The following is a 23398-nucleotide window of genomic DNA, read 5'->3' as shown; positions in this document are numbered from 1 at the left end:
AGTAGAGTTTTAATCCTCATGGATTTCTCTTCAAGGGACACTAAGAGAGTTCAATAAAACTCCTGGGGACTCTTCCCTGTCTTCAGATAGGGAAGATAGCAGCACCTGGTGGCCATTTGATTCCTAAGCCATTGAGGCAATGCCGAGGTAATGCAGGTCACCTTAGCTCCCAGTGCATCGAGTGTTTTAAAAGTAGTACACATGGGCCTGGCCCTGTGAAGGACTTGGGGAATGATATAAGAAGATTCCTGATGAAGATCGTATGTGTTTGCTGAGGAGGCACAAAGTAGGGAGCCAGTGTTGGGGGCCCAGGCCTAGAGCAGAAGCTTGCACTGTTTCCTGGGGTGTCCCTTTATTTGGTTTAGATGCCCAAGGCCTTAAGCAGTAGCCACAGAAGAAAGGGTAAGAGAGAGGCACATATGCCCTGGTACCTCTTCATGCAAGGGATGGATCTGGGGCCTAGGGAAAAACATGGAACATTTTGTGTCACCCATGATACAGGTAGCTTTGGTTCCCCGTGCCCAATGTGGCCCTGGGACACATGAAGCTCTGTGGCCCATACTTCCCTCCCTTGGCCCCACAAGAAGGGTGCCTTGGGCAGGTTCCTGTTGGGTGTTTATCACTGAGTGTCTCATGGTGGGGAGAACAAGGGAGACAAAGGGGCCAGGACAGCACAGGGAATTTGATACCATGCCAGTAATGTAAAGGGGAACCTGTGGTTAAGTTTAGATGACTCCCAAGCCAACCTACACCATGGGGCAAGGGGTGAGGAATGGGGAACAGTTCGTGGGAGCTGGGGTATGCCTTGTGATAGAAAATTGCTCTACTGTTTTAAAACTAGACCCATCCATGGATCAGCCACAGCATGGGGACCCAGAAAGGGTAGGATAGCAAGTGGTGCCCTCTATCTTTCTACCCTCGTGTCCTGTGTCTCCTGTGGGACACTGGGTCCCTGGGAGGTCACCTAGGAATTCAAGACACCCAGAGATATAGAAGTGTCCCCGGCATGGTGAGACAGGGGTGTATAGATTCCATGTGGGGGACACTTCCACAGACTAGAGACAGGCCACAAGGCCTCCCTGCTCCCTGGAGGTCTTTCTAGAAGATTGTTCCTTGGTTGGTTGTTGCTCCTTTATGGGGCTCTAAACTGTGTGGCATGAAGGCTAGAGGAGAAGGACTCACATGGATATTCCTAAGTCTGAGAAATTTAGCCACCTTCTCGCATAAATGTGGAAAGACTAGAGGAAGGCCATTCCCACCTCAGCCTTCCTGATGGGGGGTTGAAAGCTTAGCAGATTTGGTTTTCTTCTATGAAATGCTATTTGGATCCCCTGCCCTCTGTCTCTGGGAGACAGTGACTTAAAACACCTTTAGACATTTTTCTTTATAAACCATCTTTTGGGGCTAAGGTTATGACTCGGTTGACAGAGTACTCACCTGATGTGCACAAGGCCTGAGTTCTGTACTCAGAACCACGTAAACCAGGCATTGTAATGCACACCTTTAATCCTGCACTCAGTAGGTGGAGTCAGGAGAATCAGAAGTTCAAAGTCATCCTTAGCTACATAGAGAGTCCAAAGCCATTCTGGGCTACACGAGACAATGTCTCAGTGAAGAGGAAATCGAATCTCCGTGTAGGGTTTACTGAGTTGCTACTGACTGGTGGCCATCACGTGGGCTTCTACCACAGAAGAGATTTCATGACTGCGCACAGCCATGTCATCCACAGGCATGGCTGGCTCCAGTGTCATCAGGATGACTGCCCCTCCCTCCTGCTCTGCTTAACTTTGCTGCCCTTGCCTTGGCTTAGGTACTAGGAGCCCTGTACACTCAGGCCAAGGTCCTCCCATTCCATTTCTCCCCAGAAGCAAAAGGCATAACTTTCCTCATAACTCATCCCTTTAAATTCTCAGAAGAGATTCTCACTGGGCCACCTGTAGTCACGTGACCGCTCTCAAACCAATCAGATCTGTCTCTCCGAGGCTAATAGATGATAAAGAGGGGACTAAAGACAACAACAGGGGCTTCTGGGCCTGGTGCACACATGACCGCGGTGAGGAAGAGCAGACACTTTGCTCCTGAGGAGTGCTCAGCCTGCATAGGAGGAAGAGATTGAAGGAAACAGCTAGGGACATGGAAGACCCCAAAACACATTACACCCCAACTATAGACAGCAGCCCAACTCAGTCCCCTAATAACCACACACAGAGAACCAGGAAAACGTCACGGCGCCAGCATGTGCAAGCCTGTGACAAATGTCACAGCAATGAGGAGACTGGCTGGGGTCACAGCCAGGTCTTGATTCCTCTTCCTGTCCAGCCGAGGGTCACTGGATCAGTAATTTACCACTTCGGGCCTCAATTTCCTTGCCTGGAACATGGTGTGAGACCGTGTGGCTTTCATGGCATTGTTTCAGGAAGTGAAGAAATCACACAAAGTGATTTAGGCCTGACCTCAACTGTGACCTCCGCATCAGCTATTGTCATTCTTCTCTGGTGATCTCCATGTGACTTTAGGGGACAGGTTGGGCCTAATTTGTGGTGAGAGCCCATCACCCAATCCTGGCAGATGAGTGAGCTTGCGTAGCGAGTAGATGAGGTGTTGTTTTGTTTTGTTTTTTTAAGCCTGCTATTTGCTTAGGAGTACATACACACCCTCTCTGAGACCACCTCCTCCACCCGCCACAGAGAAAAGTCCTTTAAAAGCGGGCTGATCCGGACGCCTGAGTCAGTGGAACAGCTCTTCTGAGCGGCGCCCACACAGCATATGAATCATCAGTACAATGGAGCCGGGAGCCCGTCAGTGCTTGCTAAGGAGTGTCTCGGTACTGGCTCTGCAGACCAGCCAGGAGGTACAAAGGAGAGCAGAAAGCAGTTCAAAAAGAGGGCCACCCTGCAGCTGACCAGAAGGCTCCTGGGTGATCTCAGCAGGATGAGGAGGCTCTGGTGACCATGCAGCAATGCGCTGCCCAGACAGGGCTGCCGTCACTCACTGTGGGGTAGCATTACTCTCACCACAGGCCACAGTCACTCACCGAGGGCCACGTCACTCACTGTGGACCACCACCGTCACTCACTGTGCACTGCCAAAGCATCCAGGTCAAATGCTTTCACCAGTAGCCTGTAGAAAATGGAAGCGTGGAGAGAAAAGGTCACCTGATTCTCAGAAGAAAGGCACCATTGTTCTACAGAACAGATATGCACTAAACAGTAAGCACCTACTATGTGCTAAAAAAAAAAAAAAAAAAAAGAACGAATGAGAACATTAGCTTTCAGTTCTGAGTCACGGAGGCCCTTGACCCAGTCTCTCCCTCGTTGAGCCTTATTATGTGTTGCATCCCTACTTTGTGCAGGTTTGGACCACACCTTCTCCTCTGTAAAGAGATGACATGGCTTCCTAACATTCCCTAAGGAGCAATGGTTGTGTCTGTCACATAACTGCCCCTAGGATGTTCAGGACCAGGCAGCCTTCACAGACACCCGCTTCTGGTCCAAAGGTCAGGGTAATTGGGCCAGAAACTAGTGTAAGCAATCTGGAAGCCATAGGCAGCCAGGGTTTCAGTCCAGTCAGTGGGGAGAATGTAGGAAAGACAGAATCTTTTGCAGATATCCTCCCCCCTAAAATATCCCAAAGGGAGTCACAAGTGGGGTATAAGCTATGCTTGCCCCATTACTCTCTGGCCTAGAAGCAGTTCTTTTTATAGCAGGGAACTGACCCCAGCTGTGACACCATGAACTAGTTAGAGCATGCTTACCCGCAGTGTGCCAGCTTCCATGGCTTTGTGCCCCATTGTCTTCCCATCATCCTTGGAAACCGGGAACTGTTTTCATCCCCACTGCCACAGAAGGAAACTGAGGCTCAGAGCCTCTGCATTAACATGTATCGCCCATACTACCTGGCCATGAATGTTACAGACAGGAATGACTGCAGTGAGAGGAAATACACTGGATACCTGAGAAACACTGATCCTGCCTAGGGAGGCTTAAAGTTGTGAGAGGCTTCCTCTGAGCCAGGCTTAAAGAACAGGGAGGCATTGAATGTCAGTCATAGGATGAAAGTACAATTTCAGTGGCGAACAGCAAGAAGGAAGACCCTGGGGTGAGGACCAGGGTGTGTGTGAGACATGAACAGTTCCTAGGTCAGCCTTCCAAGAGCAGGGGTCTCCAGCCACAGGTTGTAGGTGGTTTTGTATAGTCTGGGTTTAACTGATGTGATTGTGAATCTAAATTGTCAAGTTGATAAAGTACAGAAACACCAAAGAGATAGACTTCTGGGCTTACTGATGTGGGGAAACCTGCCCACTGTGGGTGGCACCATTCCCTGTGCTAGGATCCTGGACTGTATAAAAAGGAGCAAGTAAGCTGAGTAAAAGCTTTGATTGTTGTCTGCTTCTTGACTGTGGATTAATGTAATCAGTTTTTCATATTATGACTCTCCTTTCCTTCCATGATGACCTGCATCCTCCTCACACTATAAGCCAAAGCAAAGCCTTTCCCTTAAATTGCTTTTGTCAGGGTATTTTATCACAACAATGAAGTGGGTTTGTTTGTGCTGTGTGATCAAATCATCACCTGGGGTGAGACGACTTAGCCCCATCTCTATGAGTATGAAAAGGACCTCATGCTCCCTACACAAACTCATCTCCAGGGCCAAGCTAGACACAGAGCTGAGAATTGAGGGAACTGGTCCTCATAGCAGGTTCCCTCTCTCCAGGGTTCCACCCAGATCACAAGAATATACCAAGTGGCTGGGACTCTGGGCTTCTGTCTCCACTCTAAGCACAAGACCCCCACATCCTTATCTGTCTCACGTGGTGGTATCTGTTCAGTGACATCTTATAACATGTATTTCCAATAGTTCTGCAGGTTAAAGGTCAGGGTCAGAGTATCATGTCTGTGGGGTGTAGTGTTTAGAGAAGATAGCAGAAGGGATGAGAGTCAAAGAGAAGAGGAAAGTGACTCAGCCTGTCCCTTCCTTAACACTCTCCTACACTGTCTGCCCATACCCATAGTTACTGCCCCACTGCACCTAACAACAACCACGATTGACTGCCATTGATCTATCCATGAGGGCAGAGCTCATGTGACCTCATCATACCCAAAGGTTACCGCTACATGGGATGGTGGTTCCCCAACACAGGACACATTGAAAATTTAAACCAGAGCCCTGCCCTGGCCAACTGGGCTTTGTAGTAAGCCCGCAAACAGGTCCCCTCCCCCAGGGCAAGAGTTCCTTGGTTCCTAAAAGTCCAAAGGCCTGAGCCCCAATTTTAAGTTCCTTCCCCTTGCTGGGTCTCAGTTTCCCCATCTGTCAAATGGGCTAAGGGAAGAGAAATATTGCTTAGTATTTGGACCAGATTGAATATTAGTGGGACTTCAGCTCTAAGACCAGCCTGGGTCCCATAGGGCCAGGTGTGGCTCAGGACAGCCGAAACTGCCTCTCTTTACAGGTGCCTGTCACCCGAGAAGCCTAGGCAAGACAGATGAGTTACCCACACAGGTTCCTCGTCTCTCAGTGGTTACCTTACTCCATCTAGTGCAGTTCTGGCCCATGCCATGGTTTCAGAGAGTTATTTATAGCCCATGGAAATGAGCACCCCAGGCCTGTGTCTCCCAGGTACCAAGATGACAGCATTAGCTTCTGTCTCAAAGAGAGCTCCCCATAAACCAATCTCTGTAGTCCATCTACCCAGGTACCCTTGTAAGGTTGATAGGTAGAAGATCTGTCCCCTCTGTGAGACAACTTTGGACAGATACTCATAGGGTTAAGAGGCAAGAACTGGCATTCCTGGCTGGAGAAAAGAGGCAGCATCTGAACAAAACTGTTTGAAATATAAACAGTTGTAGTAGGAAAAGGTGGACAGATAGAGTCACAGAGGAAGGAATATGGAATGGCTTGGCTGGGACTTGGGCTCAGGAACTGGATAGAGAACTTATAGTCATTCAGCGTAAGCAAGTGAGCAAGGGAGGCGTTTCATGCAACCTTCCAAGAGCCTGAGAAATCTCTTGTCCTGTAGAATCTTCACAGTAACCCATACAGTTAAGTGCAAACATCCTATTCTTACAAACAGGGAAACCAAGGCACAAGGAAGTTAATTCACCTTCCTGGGGTCACACAGATAATGTACAGAGAGGAATAGAGATTCAAGGTAGGCTGCAAACTCCAGAGCTCAGGCTGAAAACCAGTCAGAAGAGGGGCAAGAGGGCTCAGGAGGTAAAGGCGCTTGCTGCCAAGCCTGATGACCTGAGTTCAATCCCCAGGACCCAAATGGTAGGAGAGAGAACTGACTCCCACAAGGTCGATCTCTGTACACATGCTGTGGCACACATGTATTCACACCTATGCATACGTGCACACATACACATAAAAAGTAAAGCACACCTTAAACATTTTAGTCAGGATACAAAGAGATATGAGTGTTGAAACAGAAAGATTAGGCTGTAAAGAGACAGAGGGATTGTGGAGCTCACTGGGCATCACTGGGCATCGGGATGAAATCCAAATGAGAGCCAGGGTGTCCTCTGGGGTCTCCATTCTTTCCCGTGTGGCATTAAGAGCAGGGTGGTGATGGGTGATCCTTAAATGCCAACGTGAGGGCATCAGTGAAGTTCCTTTCTACTTCTCCATGTAGCAGAAACATTCTGAAAACAACTGAGAACATAAAACAAGATGAACCTTGCAAAATAGTATTTCAAAAGAGGGGAGAGGCCAGAGGGGCAGGGAGATGGCTCAGTTAAGAAAGTGCTCGGCACACAAACACGAGGACCTGAATTTGGATCCCTGGCACACACATACAAAACTAGGTATGAGCAAGACAAGTGTTACTGCAGTACCAGAGAAGTGGAGACAGGAGGATTTCCCTGGGGCTTGCTGGCTAGCCAGTCCAACTGAATCAGTGAAAGACCCTATCTCAAATATGAGTTAGAGAGGAAGACATACATCAACCTCTGGCTTTTATGCACACACACACACACACACACACACACACACACACACACACACACATGAACATACACAGAGGAAAGGCTGGGGTTTGCCTTGTGCATTCCAGCAAAGGCAATGACCCCATGCAAACAGATACAGAAGGAAAACACTGAAAGAATATCTGGGATGTTCTTTCTTCTCTTGGCTGTGTCATTCCAAGAGAACTGTTAGCTATGGCTGCAGGTTGTGAGCCACAGAAGGGACCTAGCTGCATAAAATGGCAAGGAAAAGTGGCTATGGGGGGGTCCTGGAGAAAGAACAAACCTGGAACCCTAGCCAAATGTTCCAGAAGGTTTGGAACTGAGATGTGTGTTGTTCAGTGGCAGGTCTGACAGAGCAAGTGTCTTTTGGAGAGCTCTTGGGTGGGCAGAGGGACAATAGACCCCACCAATCACTGAGAATCCCAAGCAGAGCTGTTATGGAAAGTGTGTAGCACCCAGCTCTCCACAGCAGTGTGGGTCACTCCCCGTGGTATAAATACTGTCATCACAGGACAGTAGTGAACAAGGGGTTGGGAAGAGATGAGTAGCATTGTGCCCACACCACACGGACTCCCCCAGGAGAGAGACCTAGGGAGGTGTACTAAAGAAATATAAATGATGGCTTTGAGGTTTCAGCTTTTTTATTAATTTATTTATTTATTCATTTATTTATTTATTTATTTATTTATTTATTTATTTATTTACATTGGAATCGGAACCTCCCCTCCCCTCTTCATCTCAGTTCCTCCCTCTTGCCTCCCCTCTCCCATCTCTTCCTCTCTCTCTCAAGAGAAGGGGAGGCCTCCCATGGATATCAATCTGCCTTGGCATACCAACCTGCAGTAGGACTAAGAACATCTTGTACTGAGGCTAGACAAAGGCAGCCCAACTAGAGGAAAGGGATCCAAAGTCCGCCAACAGAGTCAGAGTCAGCCCCTGCTCCAGTTGGTAGGGGACCGACATGAAGACCAAGCTGCACATCTGTTACATATGTATTGGGGGCCTAGGTCCATCCCATGCATGCTCTGTGGATGGTGGTTCAGTCTCCATAAGCCCCTATGGACCCTGGTTAGTTGTCTCTGTAGGTCTTCTTGTGGTGTCCTTGACCTCTCTGGCTCCTTCAATCCTTCCTTCCCCACTTCCACAAGATCCCCTGAGCTCCCCCCTAACGTTTGGCTGTGGGTCTCTACAGCTCTTCCCATTAGCTGCTGGGTGAAGCCTCTCAGAGGACAGATATATTAGGTTCCTGTCTGCATGTGGAGCAGATTATTAATAAGTAGTGTTAGTGGTTGGCCTTCTCTAGTGGGATGGGTCTCAGGTTGGGCCAATCTTTGGATGGCTGTTCCCTCAAAGATGGCTGCTCCATCTCTATCTCTGCACATCTTGTAGGCAGGACAAATTTTGGGTTGAAGGCTTTGTGAGTGGGTTGGTGTCCCCCTCCACTGGAAATCTTGCTAGGTTACAGAGTGGACATTTCAGGTCCCATTATCCCCTGTTGCTAGGCGTCTTAGCTAGGGTCACCCTCACAGATTCCTGGGAGTTTCCCTTGTCCTAGGGTTCTCACTCATCCCAGAGATGCCACCCCCCAACTCCCTGCCTCCAATTTCAATTCTTTCTCCCAGTTCTCACTCCCTCCACCATCCCCCAACTTTATTCCTCTTATTCTTATCCTAAACCATCCCCCACCCAACTCCTTCCCTCCATCCACCCCCAATACCTAACCCCTTTCCCTTTCTCTGTGAGATTCAACCATCCTGCTTTGGGTCTGAGACAGACCCAGGTCCTCTGGAAGGACAGCCTATGCTCTTGACCTCTGCATCCCAGTCACCTTTTGAAACACAATTTATAGAATTATGAACTTATATTACCGATTCTAATGACAGTTTAACAAGCAGGTATGAACCTCCCCGGCCAGGAAAGAGCATCTCCTCTGGATGGTGATTGGTGGTGTTTGTTCATATGCTCACCCCCGGGCCAGGAAGATGGTACGTCTTGATTGACAGCTCTCAAAACTCTTCCCTGGGAGGAAGTCCTTATGTCCTGCAGGAAAGAGCTTCACACAGGCCAAACCCAGCATGTGCTTCGTCTGTCTCCTTTTCGTTTCCTTTAAGATGTATTTTTCCAATTACATTTTTCTTCCCTTCTAATGTTGTGTTTCACCTTCACCTGCATTTCTGTCTCTCCTTCCCACTGACCCCTTCTCTTTTGTATCTCTTCTCCTTCCTTTTACCCCTCCCCTTTCTGTCCCTCCTCTCTCCTTCTTTTCTTCCAAACTCACAATTGCACACATTTCCAGGGTATTTTTAGAGGATCCAGGTATAACCCCAAGAAGGACAAGTCGAAGAATCAGAGAAATGCAGGAGCCCTGAGTGGCCATGCTGGGCCACGCCTAGTCATCATGATCCCAAGTGCCACAAATAACCGAACTAAGCAGCCCCCTAAATACCCATCCCTGCCTGTATGACTTCTCTTGGAGATAACATAGAGAATAGACACCCAAAGGTGACAAGCCTCCTGGAGCAGACCCCATGAGGATAGGTGAGGTGAAAGGAACATTGAGGTTCTTTGGTGGCTGGAATAATTGTTCTCCAGACTTTGGACCCCTCTCAGCACACAGGCAGGTGGTCATAGCAAGATCCCACTGATACCAGGGTCAGAAGTCCACCCGCAAACTTATACTGTCCCTTACTTGAGATCATATGGTGGACAAAAGGCCATCAGGGGACCTGGGTAGGAAGGGAGCCTGCAGGGAGAGGGAATTCCCCCTCCAAGAACAACCAAATAGGCACCGGCCTCTTACCAGCACCTCATACCTGTAGGAGGGAGACACCACCAGTCACCCCATGTGGTGGAAGAGGAAACTGAGGCCAGAGAGATTGACTGATTTGTCCAAGTCACATGGTTGTGGGAAGAAAACCTAGGCCTGGATAAGTGAGAGCCCGGGGTCTTGACCATCTTCCACCTTGGAGGTATAGGCGTCTGCTCCAGCAACCTGATAACATTCACTTTCTCCTAAACACACTCGGGGCCAGATATGAGCAGGAAGGCGGGGCTGGCAGATACGTGATCTGCCAATGAGACTGAGGTGTCATTTGCCCTGCAAACCCAATGTGCTAGAGGTCTGTGGATGCCGAGGGTGCATGTGGCTGCCTCCAGGTTCCCATGTCCACTTCTTGGGTTTGTCACTGTGTGAGGTCAGTAATCGTCACAGTCTTTGTACATCACAGAGTTCAGGAGAAAAAGCTTGCTGTGGCCCACCACCCGTCCTATCAGAGGGCCTCTGAGCTGGCAGAGGTGCACCCTAGCTGCCCCCTTGTTAGCCTTAGGTCATGGAGAGAGACTGGGCAATATCTTGACTTGGCTACAGTAGGAGGTACAAGGCTTCCTCTTAAAGCAGAGGGTCAGGACTCCAATTACCCAGAAAACTAAGCAAAGGAATGGGCTTGAATGCTGCAGGACCAGACTGCAAATGTCTCTCTCACGTTCCTCCTTTGGGTCTGATGGCTGTTTGATCCTGAACATGGGGCTCCTCTACTGTTCCACGCCCACTCAGGCTTGTCCAAAGCGTGCTAACAAGCAGCACGGGAACCGCCAGGCTTCAGGTCGCTAATGAAAAAACATGCAGCTGCATGGGGCCTGACAGAGACCTCACATGGGTGGGGCAGGGCAGCCTGGGGAAGGGAGGACAAGCCCTTTACGGCAGCGGCTGCTGTCTATATTGTCAGCATCTTTCAGATGAGGTGACTGAGGCACTGCATGCCACGTCACAGTCTAATAAGTGGCAGAAGTCAGATAGGAGCCTAAGCCTGCTGGCTCCAGCTCTGTTCCCTCGACCCTCAGGTCGGTTCCAGCTCGCCAGTTCACACAGACCTCTAAGACCTCTGGGAAAAATGACAGCTCAGTCCTGAACTTTCAGCTCAGTCCCTCGACTTGACAGGCGTGGTGAGCCTCTGTTCATATGCTTTCAAGTCGTGATGGTTTAATAATGCAATGAGTGTCTGAGAGAGAATTACCTCTAGTAGATGGCAGGGCCAGTCAGTGTGAGGTTTAAGGGCATTGGCCCAGCTCCTCTGTGGAAATGAGCAAACTCAAGGCGTAAGCACAGGAGCTGAGGCCCATCAGGATACCTACTGAGCTCTAGACTACTTGGCAACTGGCTTTGATGCCAGAGGCAATGCCCTGACCAAGTGTGTGCATGTCTCCCGATGAGCTTTAGCCTTTGAAACCTCTTAAAGGTCGTCCATTCATCTCTTGAGCACCTACTGTGTGCTGAGCAGAGCTCTAGGCACAGCAGTTCATACAATCATCAGTGTGCTTGTGTTCATGGGACTTGCATGTGAGTATGGGTGTCAGGAAAAGGCCAAGGAACGGAGCAGTGTGGGAGCTCGCCCGGGGTTCTGGAGGCTCTAGGGGCTGCGAGCAAAAAGCTACACTGGGAAACAGCAACCAGGATAGGGAGGAGCTGGAGAATGGACAGGAGAGAGATAGCCAAGATAGGGTCTATCTAGGACATGGGACTGGAGGGCAGTGGACAGGAGTGGAGGCCAGGCAGGGATTAGAGGTTGTCCTCTAAGGTGCGGGACATTTCTGAGGATGAATGGAAAGAACAGCATGTTTGTTTTGACCAAAAGCCTGAAAGCATGTTCTAAACTGTCCCCTCACAGTGAGGGGACAGCTGAGGACTCAGTGGAGAAGTGGCTTGCCTAGTGAGATGCAGCATGGCCACTATTTGAACACAGGCCTGGGCTAAGCTCCTCTCACAGCCTACTGACTGTTGTCTGCTCACCTTGAGGATGTCCCTGGCTCCAGGCTTCTGGCATGCTGCTCTATACCTGTCTGTCCCGCCACTCTGTTCTGTCATTTTGTCTCATGGTTGGGCCTCGGGCTGAACATAACTTGGTGGAATGTGATTTCTGAAGGTTCGTTCAGAACATCATGTCTCCCATACAATCGCAAGAAGCTACATTCTCGGTTGCTAGGCAGCCAGGTGCAACCCAGTACAGGGGGTTGGGGAGGGGTGAGTGACTCAGCCTAAGCATTCACCCTTCATGGCCAATGTACCTCAAGATACAATCCCTTCCAGAGAGGCAAGGGAAACCCCAGGACAAAGTGAATGCAAGCAGAAAAGACAAACAGTTCAAATCAAACAGAACAGCTTCTGTCCCCAAAGGAAAACTGAGCCAAGGGTCTCCTTTAAAAATAGTAGGAAAAGGGGTTGGGGATTTAGCTCAGGTAGAGCACTTGCCTAGGAAGCGCAAGGCCCTGGGTTCGGTCCCCAGCTCCGAAAAAAAGAACCAAAAAAAAAAATAGTAGGAAAAGCTCTCTATGTCTATCATGGTGGACCATGGCACCAAACACTGTTCCCAGCAGGTTCACATATGTGATAGGTACATCTTTGCCCCAAGATATCCCTGTGGGAGTGATACTATTCAAACCCCCACTTTATAGATGGGAAGAACAAGGCATCATGGAGGTTAATATTCCCAGCCTGTGCACAGCAGGGTGAGGCACTGTGGTCCTAAGCCAGCATCAGGACCAGCAGATGCAATGCAGGACTGGAGAGTGGGCTGAGGACCAGAGAAATAAAAACCCTGGGGGATTCTCCGTAAGACTGGAGTCATGTCAATTGGTTTACACTTTATTAGCAAAGAACTGAGATTGGTGGAAAGGGTCCAGGAGACAGGAGACCTGATATGGATGGTGGCGGCTACCATGAAAGAAAGAGAAGGGGACTGAAGAGGCTAAGGAGAAACAGCAGCTGGGTAGCGCTTGGCCCGACATCATGTAGTCTGCCTCCTCACAAATGGCAAAACTCAGGGCCTCTGTGGGGAACCAGCCATGGTCTCATCCTGTGATTTAGTAGCAGGTGCACTATGGTGACGGGTGCCTGGGTCTGTGCTCAGTTCCAGTGCTTGGCTGTCTTCAAGCCCCACGCTGGTACCATTTGGTGCCTCCAAGCAATTGAGTGTGACAGCTCTCTGTGCCCTTTGGAGACAGGCATACCTAATGCTCTGGATGCAGCAAGCTATGAAGTATTTACTTGACTATGTGAACAAAGAAGAATGGGGATGAGGGGATGGGAGGGAGGAGTGCAGAAGAGCAAGTCTGCCGTGCTCCCTTAGGGAGGAGAGCCCAGACTACATAGTGAATCAGAAGCAGGATGAGAGGAAGGAGCCTTGTTGAGGGGCCATTTTAGAAATAGACAAGAGAGAAAGGTTTAGAGTCTGAATTTAAGTGTGACCTCAATAGCAAAGAAAGGTCAAACCCAACAACACCAAGGAGGCTGATCTCCATGGCCAACCAGAGGAGGAGCAGATGTGTGAGAAACAAAGAGTTTGGTTGTCAGGCATGTCCAAAACCACAATGAAAAGCTCTCCTTGTGTGCACTATGAGATTTCTGTCCCAGGTATCAAAAACAAAATGAAGACAGATGGGAAGGCATTCCAAGTCCTTCCTTTCCTAACCTGCACCAATGACAGACATCATTAATCAATCCCAGTGCTCAGATCCCATCACAGCTTAACACTAATGACAGGTCCATATTTGAGAAGACCCCTGTGAGCCTGTGATAATCTAGGTCTCCTTGCAGCCAGAACCCCAAGTACATCTTCCAACCCAGCAAAAAAGGTCCAGGTCCTATCTCTTCTCTACCAAAGGAGACCACTCACCTCCAGCGGGAGTATCACCAATATGTAACCAGATGCCTATGGCTTCCAAGCCATCCAGGGCTCCTGATATTCTGAATCCAGTGTGCTGCTTCAAGGCAGCGAAGCAGTGAAACTGAGCACAGGCAGAGGCACCTGCTACTAAATCACACAAAGAGACCATGGCTGGTTCTCCACAGAGGCCTTGCATTTTGCCATTTATGAAATGGCAGACGGTGATGTTGGGCCAAGCTCCACCCAGCTGCTGTTTACCCTCAGGCACTATGGATATTGAATTTGCCCAGGCTAGCCCTTCATCAAGCCTCTGTACTGCATATCACTCCAGGAGTGAACAAGGAAGGGAAGTTGAACCCTGCCACACCAGTCTGCAGACCCTGGCACCCAAAGTGAGGAGGGAAGCCCAAGACTGAGGTGAGGGCAATAGAGGGACCTTGGAGGGTCCACTGGGGAAATGCATGGGCCTTTGGTTCCTGACAGAATCCCCATGAAGCCATGTGAAGCATCACCAGGAACAACATGCCATGTAAATGCTAACCCATGCCCAAGAGACTCCAACACACAGCCATGCAGAGTAGCAAGACATGGAGAACTTGGCAGCTGCCTGAGCCCATATAGTTCCTCTCTGTGGAGTGAGTCACTCTGCAGCTGAATCAGGGCCCTGTCCTTTAGAGGCATAGGGTACTACTATTTACCAAAAATCACTCTGTGTTGAGCACTGGGTACCCCACACTGCCTCACAGCCCTCTCATCACCCTCTGGAGCCTGCGGAATCCCTGTCACTGTAGGCCCTGTTGAGAGGCCCAGAGAAGGTTAATGACTGTCCCTCGCACCACACAGCTGCAAAATGGAAAGTCCAGACTTTGGGTGCCATGACATGCCACTCAGTGGCCTCGGGGCAAAAGCAGATGTTGTACCTGACCCATCACTTCCACAAGATTTTCGCCCAGCACGTGGTCATGGCGTTGCTTTACCAGGCTTCCAAATGAGTACAGAAAACCAAGAGAGATGGCCCCCAGTGCCTCTGCTCACTGTCATGTGACACCCTCACAACTAAGAGCACAGTCACAATGTGGTAAGTGAAAGTGCAAGAACATTCTGCACCCTCTATGTCGGTGCCCCTGGCTCAGCTTAGGAAGTTAGTATTTACACACCAAGAAACCAATGCCCAACTACTATAAGTTGTTGAAAACCATACAACTAGAAGTTCGCAGAGCCCAGGTTCTAGGGCTCCAGAGCCTGTAGCAGTGGTGAAAGGGGACATGCAGGGTCCAAAGAGGTTGCCTCTCAAAGCAGCAGCATTGGATCTGGGGATGTGGCTCAGTCAGTAAGGTACTTGCCTGTGTGCACAAAGCCCCGAGATTAATCTTCAGTAACAAATAAACAGGGTGTGGGGGTGCATACTTGTAATCCTAGCATCTAAGAAATGGATGCAGGAGGAATCAGAAATTCAAGGTCATCCTCAGCTACTTATCAAGTTCAAAGCTAGCCTGGGCTACATGAAGCCCTGTCTGAAGAAAAATAATATGAAAAAACAAAGGTCGTGTAATGGTGCTTTGAACAACCCAGGCTGTCCTTCCAGGCACATCAGTGATTTGCCTTCCTTACTCTCTTATCTCTCTCATTTTTCTATTTAATTCACACTGCCCTTGAACTCATGGTGTAGCCCAGGCTAGCCCAAAAGTCATTTGGCAGATCTTCTGCCTCAGCGTACCAAGTGCTGGGGTATGAGTCACCATGCCCATCTGCTTTCTCCTTCCTTCTGTGCCTCAGTGTCTTCACTCGGAATGTGGAAAACGCATTCTTTTGCAACCTCCCTCATGAAGTTTTATCCAGCCAGAAGGGCCTAAATTCATGTGCATGGATAAGGGACATGGTGCCAGGGATTAGAGCCTGCACTTTAAACCCAAAGGAGGGTGTCTTTATAGCTCCATGCCTCAGTTTCTCCATCTTTAAAATGGTTCACAAAATAAGGTCACAGGCAAGCCATGAGCTATAAATAGTGCAGCGCTCAGGCAGGGTTAACAATGGGGATTCTGTAATCATTGTCACAGTGTGGACCAGCCATGGGTCAGAGTGGCTCCTCTACCTGCCTGACCCACAGTGTCCCCATGAGTACTGTGGACCTAGGAGCCCTCCAAAAGACTAGGGATGGATGCAGCTTCTACAGCATCCTCCACAGGGTCTCTCTCTCTCTCTCTCTCTCTCTCTCTCTCTCTCTCTCTCTCTCTCTCTCTCTCTCCCTCCCTCCCTCCCTCTCCCCCTCTCAGCTGGCCACACTCAGTTGCCTTCACACCTGGCTCCCTGCATCTCCCACTCAGCCCCCTCAGAGCCCCCCAGAATTCTTACACTGTGAAAGAGCATCCATTTCTGCAGCATGCCTCCTGGCCTGGTCCTAAAGCTGCCATTTGTATGAACAAGAAGGACCTGGTGTCCTGGAGCTTTCCTAGGAGTAGCATCAGGATGGAAAGGTCACATGGCTTCCCAGTCAAGACTCAGATGTCCACTGTGCACCTGCACAGCAAGCTTGCCTCTGGTCTCCGTGACCCTGGGGGTGTGCCTAGAGCCTCTCCTACTCTCCTTGTCAGCAAGAACACAAAGCCACTGAGGGTGAGCCCTGGCACAGGAGGGATGACCTGAGGAGACCCCAAGTGTCCCCACAAACCAGTCCATTTCACAGAGATACCCATCTTGGAGAAAAGGTTACTCTGCAACCAAGTATTACCCTCTTACCTCTGGTCTTCCTAGGCATGTGTGTCTAGGAAAGGCCACGTGCTTACTAAGCACCTACTATAGTTCAGAACAAAGCAGGCCACACTGTCCCTGCCCTCATGGAGGTGACAGTTAACAAGGGGGCCAAGTATAAGAAAACCCTTGGATTGTTAGTCGTGTGAATGGAAGGATTCTTGGGGCGAGAAGAGCATTAGAAATGGAGTCCACCCTCACCAAGAAAGGTTCAGCTAAAGAGGAGGGCATTCCCAGCCGAGGAAGAACTACATGCTAAGGTCCTGAGGCCTCAGGAAAGAGGCAAGTGTCACTGGAGCATAATGGTGGAGATGGGGCAGTGAGAGACAGAGGAGAGCAGGGGCCAGAGGTTGGGCCTCGGTAAGGATTGTGACTTCTAACCATATGTGATAGGAACCACCAGAGTGTAGCAGATAAGGATTTAACACAAACACAAGGCACCTTACATACACGCTGAAAATGCAGACAGCATGGGAGCAGAGACCAGTTACTGAAGCTACACTCGAGGGGCAGCAATGACAGTGACCTGACCGTGGGAGTCAGGCGGGAATCTGGCCGGAGATGCTTTTTTCTTTGGATAGAGTTTTGCTAGATATGTGCAGTGGGGTTAAGAGGCTGAAGAGAGTCTGCCATATTCTAGCATAATGGTGGCACGCACCTTTAATCCCGGCCCTCAGGAGGCAGAAGCAGGCAGATCTTTTGAGAGTTCAAGGTCTACCTGGTCTACATAGTGAGAGCCTGTCCCCCTGCCCATTAAAAAAAAAAAAAAAAAAAAGAGGTGGAGATGGACAAGACACAAGGGGGAAGGAGAAATGATAGGGTCATCAGCTGAATACCTACTGCGTGCCATCTGTTGATTACCTACTGTGTTCCTGGTTTTCCATTCCTTGTTTACGTCTTTGCGCCCAGGCTGTGACCTGGGCAGCATCCTAGCCATGCCATGGGAGATCTGAAATAATCCAGTCAGGAACACACAGTTCACAAATAAGGCTAAAAGATTAACCCAGCAATATTATCTCTAGGTCCACTCCATCTAAAAGTTGTAAAGGAAAAAAAGCCTTTACTTTCTTCAGTTTTTATTTAAAAAAAATAAAACTTTAAATTATTCAGATAAACCATATTCTCCTGTTTAAAATTCATATATTCCAGTCAGGGCCGACCACCACAAACAATCCTGCTGCCTCTTCCGAGCCAGTGCCCCCTCCGTGAGTTTAGGTCAGGTCCTTGCGTATCTCGCCACAGACTTGCACGCGTGGGCATCCAGTGGGATATAGCATTTTTCTGGTTTACACGAATGGAGTCAAACCCCGAATAGTGTCCTAATGCTTGTTTCTCGGCAGTTTTCCTTGGAGAAACTTCTCTGCTGGGGCACATAAACCGAGCTCATTTTTAAAGAACTGCCGTGTAGCATATTATGGGATAGATGCACTACAGTTTATGTAGCCCACTCATGTTCCGAAGACAGAAACTCGCTTTTCTATAAATGTAGCTTTTCAAAGGGCTTGCATGGGTTTTTTCTTCTCAAAATATAAGGCTTTTATTTATGCTAATGGAAGAACCCACTTCACACTGACAGCACAAATATTTAGCAACACCAAGCCTGGTGACTGCATTTTCCAAGTCCCCTCAGGTGCCTTGGAGCTAGCTCTGGTCCCCAGCCAGGGCTCTGTGTAGGACACGAGGCTGTCTCCGGAGCTGCTAGAGAACAGTGGAGTTCCTGCCTTTGGCTTAGGCACTGGGTTCTGATGCAGGAAGCTACCAGGCATGGAAAGGACAGTCAAAGAGCCTCCATGATCTGGGCTTTAGCTATGTGTCATGGCCGTCAGAAGGCAGGCTGCTCTGCTGCCGATCAGAGCTCAAAGGAAGGAAAGAGTATCCTGCCCAGGTTCTACATATCCATCATGCACCTAGGACATACCATAATCACCCTTTCATCTCCAACAAGTAGAGTTAGGTTGCCCCTGGGTGCCGCTTTTGGAGAATGGAGGCTCAGAGACAGGCACAGCCTCCTGCCTACTGTCCATTGTGCAGGGCGCCCCCTCCTGGATCGGCAGGAAAGTGCTGCCCGCAGTGTTTTGAAGCCTGCCACCTATGGAGGAATGCCATAAGAGAAGTTGATACAGCTTCTGGGCCTCTAATTTTTCCAAGGGGCGGGGACAAGCCACCAGGAGACAGGCCAGATAAAGTGTCTCCTATGAGGAACAGATTATGGAATGGTCACAGTTTGTGTATGCCCAGCAAAGCTTAGTTTGGAGGAAATGGGCGCCCTGTTGGTCTCACCCCCAATAGCTCCATAGCATAGAGGGCCAGAGTGGAAGAGGGCCCAGCCCCATTCTGCAGCTGAATCATTCTACCTGAAGAGTGAGTCACTTTCATGTTGCAGTGCCTCAGTTTCCCCACTGAGTGACTGTGAAGCCATGCTGCTCCTACAAGGTATCATCCAGGGGAGACCCGAAGGGACTTCGGGGACACAGTGTGCCAATCAGTATGACTTGTGTTTCAGGTGAACAGCAAGTAATTAATTTACAACTCACATGTCCCAAATATTGTACAGGACATCATTCACAGTAAACAGCTTGTTTGCTATTTATCCTAAATGCCGAGTGTCTGGCTCCCTGTTTTACCTGGGAACTCATACTCAGGGACCTAACTCTTCCTTGGCATAAATAGTTGATATTTTCACAGCATCCAGAGATTCCCACTAGGCACCCCCTCTCTACCTACTCTACACTTCCCTGCCCATGTTAAACGTTCTGGAGCCATGAGATAAGGGGCCCTCCGTGGAAGTTCTATCATGGAAAAAGGGCAGTAACTCAGCTTGACTCAGATCAAGGACAGTAGGAGATTCAAACCAGTGGACCCAGCGTCCGTACCTGGGTCAGGTTAGAGGCCCATGTACCCCACCATGTCCCTGTGTGTACAGTAGAGGGCTCTGCAGAGAAAACAGTCGTCAGTGATGTGGCCATGTCTGCTGTGAACACTGAGTCCACAGCTGTGTGTGTGTGTGTGTGTGTGTGTGTGTGTGTGTGTGCATGCACATGTGCGTTCCAGGTCTGCACACCAGCACATCACCAGTAAGCATGCCCACTGCCCTGAGAACATTGGTAATCACTAGAGACTCTGGATCCACAAGACTGACAAATATCAAGACATGGCTTCATGTCCCATCCCACCCCCATCAAAGAACCAGGATGTGATCACAGGCTGTACATGTGCCTGGGGCACGCTGGATAGCAGCTAACCCTGCTACCTACCATGGCCCTGACAGACCCAGGCCACAGGGGAGACCCATATGGATGCAGTTTTCCCAGAGTCCAAGCCAAGTTTGCATGGTTTCCGGGAAGTGCACGGCTTTCTGCTGTGTTCAAGTGTCTCTGAACAGCCTAGGCACCCACATCCCCATCTCTGATCCCTAAAGAGATGGGGCAGGGTGGAAGTCTTCTCTGGGCCCCTTCAGGATGCTGAGTGTCAGTGTCCAGGAGATGAAGCAGCAAAGTCGGGTCTCAATCAGGGTTTGACACCCAAGGCCAAAGCCTAACCCAGGGGCTAGCCTGAGCAAGGTGTGTCAGTGAAGTGTGAACTGGCAATGGGGGATATCCGGGAACAGTAAGAAGCCTTGGTTGTTCCTCCTGTGTAAGTCAAGAAAGGCTCTCAGGAGGAGGTGGTAAACTCCCACCAGGGACTCTGGAGACTAAACAGGACAGTCAACAGAGGGAAGGGTAGGGGATCCTGGGTAAGAGCCTATGAGCCAAGACTGAGAAAGCACTTCCAGGTATGAGCAGAACCTGGGGCCTGGTGGAGAAGGCAGTAAATGTGACGCCTTGGAACAACCTCAGAGAGGCTGTGGGAGACCTGGAGCAGGGGGGTTGTGAAGAACTGGGAACTCTTCAGAGCGAGTGTAAGGGTGAACCCCTGACTGCTTTTCTCCTTCACCTCCTCCTCTAGTCCTTTCTCTCCCTGCCAGGGTTCTAGCTTCCTCCTTCCTTAGTCCCATGTCTGGGTCAGTCAAGTTCTCAGCCAGATGCACTTTCTGCATCAACTGTAGACTCCTAGAGACTGAGAACCTGGAAGCTGCTTAGAAACCCCAAGTAGTCAGTCAGGCCGATCCCATGGAAACTGGAGCCCCTGAAGTAGGGAGCAAAGAGCCAATTCCTTGGGTCCAGACTCTGTGACCTGCCACCATGTGACCTGGACCAGTTGATGGTCTTATCAGGCTAGCCACTGATCCAAGGCCTACAGGTGTCATGGCTTCTAGGGACCCTGGGCCCAAGGTCACCTAGCAGCCATTTTCCTTTTGTCCGGCCTCTACAGGCCAACAGCTCTACACAGAGACAGCACTTCCCGCTCCTGAGGATGCTGGTAACCACACAGATGACAGTCACCCGGTGATCCATGCAGCAGTTCAGGTGGCACCTGAGAACTTGCATTTCTCCAGTTCTAGGGAGAGGCTTCTGGTCTGAGGACCATCTTACCCCAGTAGCACAGCAAGGTCCTAGGAGTTCTGTTGACCTGAGACATGGCCCTGCCCAATTCAGTCAGAAACAAGCACTGGGCACCAGGCACGAACACACTTTAAATGTCACCATGGCTCAGTGTGAGGCCAGGTTGGGACCTGTAGGTGCTTTTTATGTAGGTTGCTCATAATGACAGTACTGGCAGCAGCTGATGACATTGTGTCCTCCGCTACCCTGAGCACAGGAAAGGCAGGCATTATCATTCAGATGTCTGACCTAGGTAAATGAGGCCCCGAGAGGGAGGCCGCTGGCATGAGGGCACAGGGCCAGGAGCAGTGCAGGTGTCTTATCCTATTTCATCATTTCAGCCAATTGCTGCAAGTCCCTAGTAGTAGGCCCTGGGAGCTGCCCACTGCAGCCTCCGGCAAGGGGTAGTCTGTGGAGCCCCACACTCAGCCACAACACAGGGTTGTAAACACCCATCCTTTACTCCCTCCTGGCTGCTACAGCTACTGTTATCAATGAACCACCATCAAGGGGCACAGGGTGACCCAGCCACATGTCCAAGCACCCACAGTCCTCTACCCATGCTAGGTCCCAAGGTGTCATCTGAAGCCTCTTGGACGCTGTCTAGTTTGAACCACTGTTGTTTTATTAGATGTAAATAGTGGGACCCTGAAGCTACTTGCATGGCTAGGGACCTGGCACTGTGGGCTTTGAGAAGCTTGTCAGTCTGTACCCAGTCACATCAGGCTGGGGGAAAGGCTGGGTGGCTGCTGAACTGAGGTCTCAGGGTGTAGGTCATATAACATAACTCAGGAACTTGACTATATACAAAGCTCTGACAGAGTCTGGTTCCCAGGGATCCTCAAGCACAATTGTCCGAGGCACCCTAGAAAGAGTAAAATCTACTCAGGATCATACAGCAAGGAGAGAAAGGTCCAAGCCAAGTTCCCGACCCAGATAGAGGAGTGCTGATACACTGCTGGGTTTCTGACAGCTAAGATGGGTGCACATAGATAGAAGTGCACACAGACAGAAAGGCACACAGACAGAAAGGCATACAGATAGAAGGGCACACAGACAGAAGGTGCACACAGACAGAAGGCAATACAGTCATAAGGCCATACAGACAGAAGTGTACACAGTCAGAAGTGCACACAGACAGAAGGTGCACACAGTCAGAAGTGCACACAGACAGAAGTGCACACAGACAGAAAGGCATACAGACAAAAGGGCACACAGACAGAAGGTGCACACAGACAGAAGTGTACACAGTCAGAAGTGCACACAGACAGAAAGGCACACAGACAGAAAGGCATACAGACAGAAGGGCACACAGACAGAAGGTACACACAGTCAGAAGTGCACACAGACAGAAGTGCACAGACAGAAAGGCATACAGACAGAAGGGCACACAGACAGAAAGTCATACAGACAGAAGGGCACACAGACAGAAGGTGCACACAGACAAAAGTGTACACAGTCAGAAGGGTATTCAGACAGAAGGTGCACACAGACAGAAGGGTACACAGTCAGAAGTGCACACAGACAGAAGTGCACACAGACAGAAGTGCACACAGACAGAAAGGCAATACAGTCAGAAGGCCATACAGACAGAAGTGTACACAGTCAGAAGTGCACACAGACAGAAGGTGCACACAGTCAGAAGGTGCACACAGATAGAAGTGCACACAGACAGAAGTGCACACAGACACAAAGGCATACAGACAGAAGGGCACACAGACAGAAGGTACACAGATAGAAGTGCACACAGTCAGAATGCACACAGACAGAAGGTGCACACAGTCAGAAGGTGCACACAGACAGAAAGGCATACAGACAGAAGGGCACACAGACAGAAGGTGCACACAGACAGAAGGTGCACACAGTCAGAAGGGCACACAGACAGAAGGTGCACACAGACAGAAGGGTACACAGTCAGAAGTGCACACAGACAGAAGTGCACACAGACAGAAAGGCATACAGACGGAAGGGCACACAGACAGAAGGTGCACACAGACAAAAGTGTACACAGTCAGAAGGGTATTCAGACAGAAGGTGCACACAGACAGAAGGGTACACAGTCAGAAGTGCACACAGACAGAAGTGCACACAGACAGAAAGGCAATACAGTCAGAAGGCCATACAGACAGAAGTGTACACAGTCAGAAGTGCACACAGACAGAAGGTGCACACAGTCAGAAGGTGCACACAGATAGAAGTGCACACAGACAGAAGTGCACACAGACACAAAGGCATACAGACAGAAGGGCACACAGACAGAAGGTACACAGATAGAAGTGCACACAGTCAGAAGTGCACACAGACAGAAGGTGCACACAGTCAGAAGGTGCACACAGACAGAAAGGCATACAGACAGAAGGGCACACAGACAGAAGGTGCACACAGACAGAAGGTGCACACAGTCAGAAGGGCACACAGACAGAAGGTGCACACAGACAGAAGGTGCACACAGTCAGAAGTGCACACAGACAGAAGTGCACACAGACAGAAAGGCATACAGACAAAAGGGCACACAGACAGAAGGTGCACACAGACAGAAGGGTAC

The 23398-nt window shown here is 49.8% G+C and overlaps 1 protein-coding gene and 1 long non-coding RNA gene across 19 annotated transcripts in view; one reads left to right on the top strand and one right to left on the bottom strand.

Annotated features, from left to right (window-relative positions):
• The window catches only part of Atp2b2 (ATPase plasma membrane Ca2+ transporting 2), a 313371-nt gene that overhangs the window by 210575 nt on the left and 79398 nt on the right, over positions 1-23398 (top strand).
• LOC147995022 (uncharacterized) lies at positions 301-6807 on the bottom strand. The gene is made up of 3 exons (XR_015686117.1): positions 6471-6807; positions 3755-3835; positions 301-3120 (listed from the first exon to the last, which is right to left on the bottom strand). It is a non-coding gene; the product is annotated as an uncharacterized LOC147995022 (long non-coding RNA).

This window comes from Rattus norvegicus, chromosome 4 (assembly GCF_021556685.1).
Source record: "Rattus norvegicus strain SHRSP/BbbUtx chromosome 4, alternate assembly SHRSP_T2T, whole genome shotgun sequence".
Taxonomy (NCBI): Eukaryota; Metazoa; Chordata; class Mammalia; order Rodentia; family Muridae; genus Rattus; species Rattus norvegicus.
Note: the sequence above shows the minus strand (reverse complement) of the source record. Positions and strands in the feature narration are given on the sequence as shown.